This window comes from Piliocolobus tephrosceles, chromosome 12 (genome assembly GCF_002776525.5).
Source record: "Piliocolobus tephrosceles isolate RC106 chromosome 12, ASM277652v3, whole genome shotgun sequence".
NCBI classification, from domain to species: Eukaryota; Metazoa; Chordata; class Mammalia; order Primates; family Cercopithecidae; genus Piliocolobus; species Piliocolobus tephrosceles.
The window spans coordinates 84,147,847-84,153,630 of NC_045445.1; positions in this window are offsets into that span (position 1 = coordinate 84,147,847).

A 5,784-nucleotide genomic window follows, 5' to 3' on the forward strand; every position below is an offset into this window, starting at 1 on the left:
CAAAAAACCCTGAGAAAACTGAGGCTTAAAGATGTGATGACACAGCTAATAAGTGACAGAGTCAGAATTCAGACCCAGAGGTTTATGAATTTTCCAGAAACTGTGTTCTTTCCACCATTCTAAGGCTACCTTTTTAGCTTGTTTCTTGGTAAGGATGGATAGATGGATGAATGGATAGGTGGATGCATGGATGGAGCAAATAGTTCCCAAGCACTCTGTTTGTGGCTGGCTCTGTTTCAGACGTCAGGATACAGAGAAAAATGAGACGTTTCTACCCTCAAGGAGCCTACTGTTTTACTTTGCGACCCTCAGACTTTTGCATCCCCAAAGTACCTCCAATGAACACAAAGAATTTATTCCCCACACAGGCCCGAGCAGCTGGAGGAGAATCTCACACAGCCAACCACAAGTGAGAATTTTTTTTCAAGTCTCCACTTTTATCTTATGAATTCATGTGAATGTTTTGTTTTGTTTTGTTTTGTTTTGTTTTGTTTTGTTTTGTTTTGTTTTGTTTTTGAGACGGAGCTTTGCTCTTGTGGCCCAGGCTGGAGTGCAATGGTGCAGTCTCGGCTCACTGCACCCTCTGCCTCTGTGTTCAAGCGATTCTCCTGCTTCAGCCTCCCAAGTAGCTAGGATTACAGGTGCCCGCCACCACACCTAGCTAATTTTTGTTTTTTTTAGTAGAGACGGGTTTCACCATGTTGGTCAGGCTGGTCTCGAACTCCTGACCTCAGGTGATCCACCCGCCTTGGCCTCCCAAAGTGCTGGGATTACAGGTGTGAGCCATCATGCCCAGCTAATTCATGTGAAGTTTTTATGCTATTCCACAACAATTATATGCTTGTTTTAATATGAAAATTTCGCCCCCAGATCTTATGGAAAAAACAAGCCATTCCAGGCAGATGCTCTTGGAATCATCCTCTAGAAAGAGGTTCTGCTTACCCATAACCTCAGGGGAGACAATGGTATGTTTGTGTACGGTGAAGGCCTTGTTATTTCATGAAACTAAAATTTTGGTAAATAGACTATGTGTGTGTTTGCACACTACACATGTGACACATGTACATGTGTACCTGTAGAAGCTCCAGACTGTAGGCAGAGCTGGTTTCCTTGCAGGGCTATATGCTTCTTTGGCACCCCAAAATGATCCACACTTTTACCCTGGCAACTATCTGTGAACTAGCCATGTTCCTCAGCCCAGAAACTAGAACTGAAAAGAACCGTTGGGGTTCTGTAAGGTTGTTTTGTTGTTGTTGTTGTTGTTGTTGGTAAAAGACCTGTTGTATTGGCCCTTCTAGCAACAGTGGTAGGGAAACAAGATGGCACCTGCCTCCCAGTGACTGACAGCTGAGACGGGAGAAAGCCAGGCAAACTTACGTCAGCGCATCTGGGGCAATGAAGTAGTTATCCTGGGAGATATTTGGGGACTGACAAAGCACTTCCCTGCTTTTGCTGGGCTTCTTAAAACAAAAAGCACATACTTGGTAAGGCCTGAATGTTTGCGCATTGTGTAATTAATTTCTGCTGTTTGCGCATTGTGTAATTAATTTCTGTCTGTTTTTTCTTGGTTTTAATTGAAGGCTCTGAGTGCTGGCCTACTTTGGCCATCCTCAGGGAAACAAGAAAGGAGACTTGGACTCTTTCTTGGGCCATAGGTTAAAGGGAGCAGGACATCTCTGGGGGCCAGATGTGCTGATAACGGTAGTGAGATCAAAGTATGACAGCTCCAAGTGGCCAAGGGGGTGAAGGGCTGGAGATTATAAAACAATTACACCCTCCCCTCCTTAAGAGTCTCCTTTTGGCCTTTTTCTTTTTCCAAACCTTGAAGGGTTTTGTGTTTTGTTTTTAGTAAGGGAGGCTGTTCCCTTCCCCTGTGGAATGTATTCCCTGAAATATCCTGCTCCAGGGACAAATGGACACAGAGTTGGAAGCCTCTGTTCTCAGGAGCCCTACTTCCTATGTTTTCATTTTTCTTCTCAAAACGCAAACCAAACTAACTCTTCCTGTTTCTGGGCTTGGGATGTGGAAGGTCACACAGCAGGAACCCTTTAGCAAACAGGTCAGAAGGGGCCTCTGAAAGCTGCCCCCTGGCTGCCCTGCCATTGGGGGAGGGCTGTTTGAATGGAATTTAGTTTTATGGAAAGAAGAGGAGGATGAGGAGAATGACTTTCAGGCTGTGGTGAGGGAATGGCTCTGCTTCTGACACCAGTTTGTTCTGCTTTGCCTCTGCCCTCTCCCCAGGCAGACCAACGCTTGGGAGCCATGGAGCTTTCACAAACTCAGCTGCTGATGTTCAGTCACTGGTCACTGTCAGTCAGGAGTACGTGTAGGGAAGAGTGATCAGGACTCTGAGAAACGATTTTAGGAGCTAGGAAAGGACAGATTCTGGGGAGCACATTATAGATGAGTAGAGTCTTGGGTTCTAGTCTCAGTTTTGCTGCCAACTAGCTCTATGCTGTTGTGCAGATCCCTTAGCTTATCTAGGCTTCATTCCCCAGCTGCAACGAGAACATTGGACTGTATGAGCTATAAGATCCCTCCTACCTTAGATTTTGGGAGATTCTAAATGCCAGCAGATTGGCCTTAAGGAAGAAGGAACACATTACTTCCAAGGGACTTCAAGTGGTGAAAATAGGGCCACTGAGTGAAAGTTGTTGTAAGGCAGATTCTGGCTCAATATAAAGAACTTTGAACAGTATAGAATGAAAAAGGATGCTTCACCATACCTGAAGAGTTTGGTCAAAGCCCAAGTTGGGCATGTAGCAGGAAAGGTAAAAAAGGGAAAATTGAACACCAGATTCGAGCTATGATTGCCAACATTTAATGCAGCCAACTACAGTCTCCAAATGAAACTTTAATGCAGTCAACTACAGTCTCCAAATGAAATGTTCATGGAACCTTCGAAAAGTCAAATAGATTAAGTTGAATGGAGCAGGAATGAGATATCCCATAACTCTCTCTTCCTCTCATGTCCCCTAAGGAATCTCTGGGGACACTAAGGTTCCTCAGTTCTCAGTTTCAAAAGCACAGGTTAATATAGTCCTTAAGTGTCCTTCCTGCCTTGAGATGTGGGCGACCTCCACATTTCGAGAGTTTGATGAAAATGTGTTTTACATGGATCTGCACCATTGGCTGGAACCACTGGATCCTCAAGGCCCTGTCTCAAGAGGTTTTGTCATCTGGAGCCAGTGGGGCTCTATGTTGATCTGTAATAGCTAGTTCAGAGCTGAAATGATAGGGAAGAAAGTCTGCTGAAAGGAAGAAGTCACCAGTCTGATTACCAGAAGTTCTTTTGCTATGCCATCAGAAATAAAAGCCAGTTCTTGGCAGACTCATTGTTTATGTGAGACCTTATGCTTAGTTCTGGGAATCCAGGGGTCAGTCAGATGTAGCCATTGTACACCAAGAGCTCATGGTCTATGGGAGAGACAGGAAAGAAAAGAGGCCAATGCAGAACAGTGTGATGTTTTATAATGTAATAGCTATGGACAGGATGGGAAGGGAGGCCAGAGCATGGCTTGACAGGCCAAGAAGGGAGCTGGCAACAACACACTCAGGGGAGAGTCTGTCTAGGAAATAGCGAGTTGTCCCATGGAGCTCAGAAATATAGGAATGAGGTGGGAGAGGAAGCAAGAAAGATAGGCTGTCTAAGCTTGAGAGATCTTGAATGTCAGAGCAAAGAAGCTGGACTTTGACCAAAGGTACGAAACAACCAAAGATTTTTGAGGATGCCTAAGTTTTTCTTTTAAAGAGAGAACTTTGGCAGCAGTATGGAGGGTGAACTGGAAGGGCGAGCATGGTGACAGGAAGACCAGTTAGGTAGTGGTCGCAACCATCAAGGCCAGAGTTGCTAGGGCCCAGATGGAGGGCTATGTTAGTGTGAGTGACAAAAAAAGGGGGTAGATTTAGGAAGCCTTATGAAGAGGTCCCATGCACACAACTAAATGACAGCAAATTAGAAAGATGGAGTCTAGGTAACACCCGTGATTCTTGCTCAAGTGGCTGGGTGCATGGGGCTGCTTTAACCAAGAAAGCAGATTCTGGAGAAAGAGGAACTATGATCCTTAGTGTTGAGTTTGAAGGATCCACAGGACCTTCTGGTGGAAGTGTCCAATAGCACTTCCCAGGTCCTTTTCAGAACTGTCTTTCCACCTGAAGTTCCCACGCCCTCTCCAGCCCCTGATTTGGAGTGGCCTACACTGTGAAAATGGTCATCTAGGCTATACCTCGAGAGATATACCTGACCTGCCTCTCTAAACCTAGACCTAATTCTGTCTTGCACTCTTGAAGCAACTGAGAACCTGGGCTTCCCAGCCCCTTGGGCCACAAAGGAAGCCCTTATACTCCTCCACAGGCCTGGAAACCCTTCCCCCATGCCAAAGAACATCTTGAAATTGCCCTTTCCACTGACCCTACCCCCACCTCCCTTTCCTTTCAGCCTGACTTCTGGAAGAGAGGGGGCCGGGGCACAAAATCAAAATCTTGAGACCTTCTAGTTCAACATTCTCATTTTGCAGACAAGGAAACTGAGGCCCAGGGAGCAGAGGTGACTAACTCAAGGTCGCAGAAGGAGTTAATGATGGACATGAGACTAGATCCTAGGTCTCTCAAGTCACAGTCCAGCATTTTTACCTTGGCTGAATTCACTGTAGATCATGGTTAAAAGATTTCCTGTCTCAAATGATAATAAATTCCAGATGCTCCCTAACTAAGTAGATCTTTATACTATTCCAAGTTGCTGGGTAAAATATCTGTCAAATGTTAGATAAGCCATGCCCTGCAAATGTTCTTTGTAAAATAACACATGTTAAATGACCAGATCTGCCAAGACTTAGTTATCAAAATGATTTGGTCATTTTCAAAAGAAAGGATGTGGATTGAATTATTATTATTCTGATGACTTTCATATGCTTAGTATTTTTTTCTACTGCCCTTCTGAGCCTTGGAGGTGACAGACACCCAATAGCATGTTAAATAAATGTATTTGTTTCTATTTTCTACTGTTCAAATCCGTCTCCCCACTCCCTCAGAGCTTGGGGGAGGGGTCTTGGGCAGCTGATGGATGAGTCTGATGCTGAGGCCAAGCCTGCAGCCAGACTGGAGCCAGTTGGGTTGTGAGCAGGGGCTCTTGTTACAGGCAAACTATTACCCTACCAGGCCACCTCAGCCACTTCAGCAGGAGCCTGGAGTGAAGCCTCAAATGGCTCCAGGCAACAAAAGGAGCTTTGTGCACTGGGAGCAGGGGACCTCAGGGAAGGATTTGGCGCAAAGGCGGTGGGAGGGAAGGTCAGCAGCCTCCTCACCGCTGTGGGCTGCTGGGAAGCGAGCTAATGAACTCCGCGGAGTGTGGGGTTTGTAAGTCAAGGAGTCACTGAATTTCAGAGCAGCAAGATACCTTAGAGGTCATTTAAAGCAAGCTATTCAGTTTATAGTTAGAGTCACTAAGGCCCAGAGAGGGAAAGGGACAGGCCCAAGGACACACAGCTGGCAAAGGTCACAGCCAAAACTGGAACCTAGAGCTTCGGGCCCCAGTCAAGTATTCTCACTTCAGCACTTAAGAGGCAGTTTTGAATTGTGGGTTTTATTTGGAGGAAACGGGTTCCTTTTAGGCTCCAGGACCTTTCCTGGAGCAATTTGTGCTCAAGCAACAGGGTGTGAAGGCCTGAAAGAAATATGAAGTGAAGATGGGAGCCTGAGAGCATGTAGCACGTCTTGGAGTGAGTCCCTAAGGCTTGAACCTCCTCCTGAGCTGTTGGTTTTACTACCGCTAGCTCTGTGTTTCTC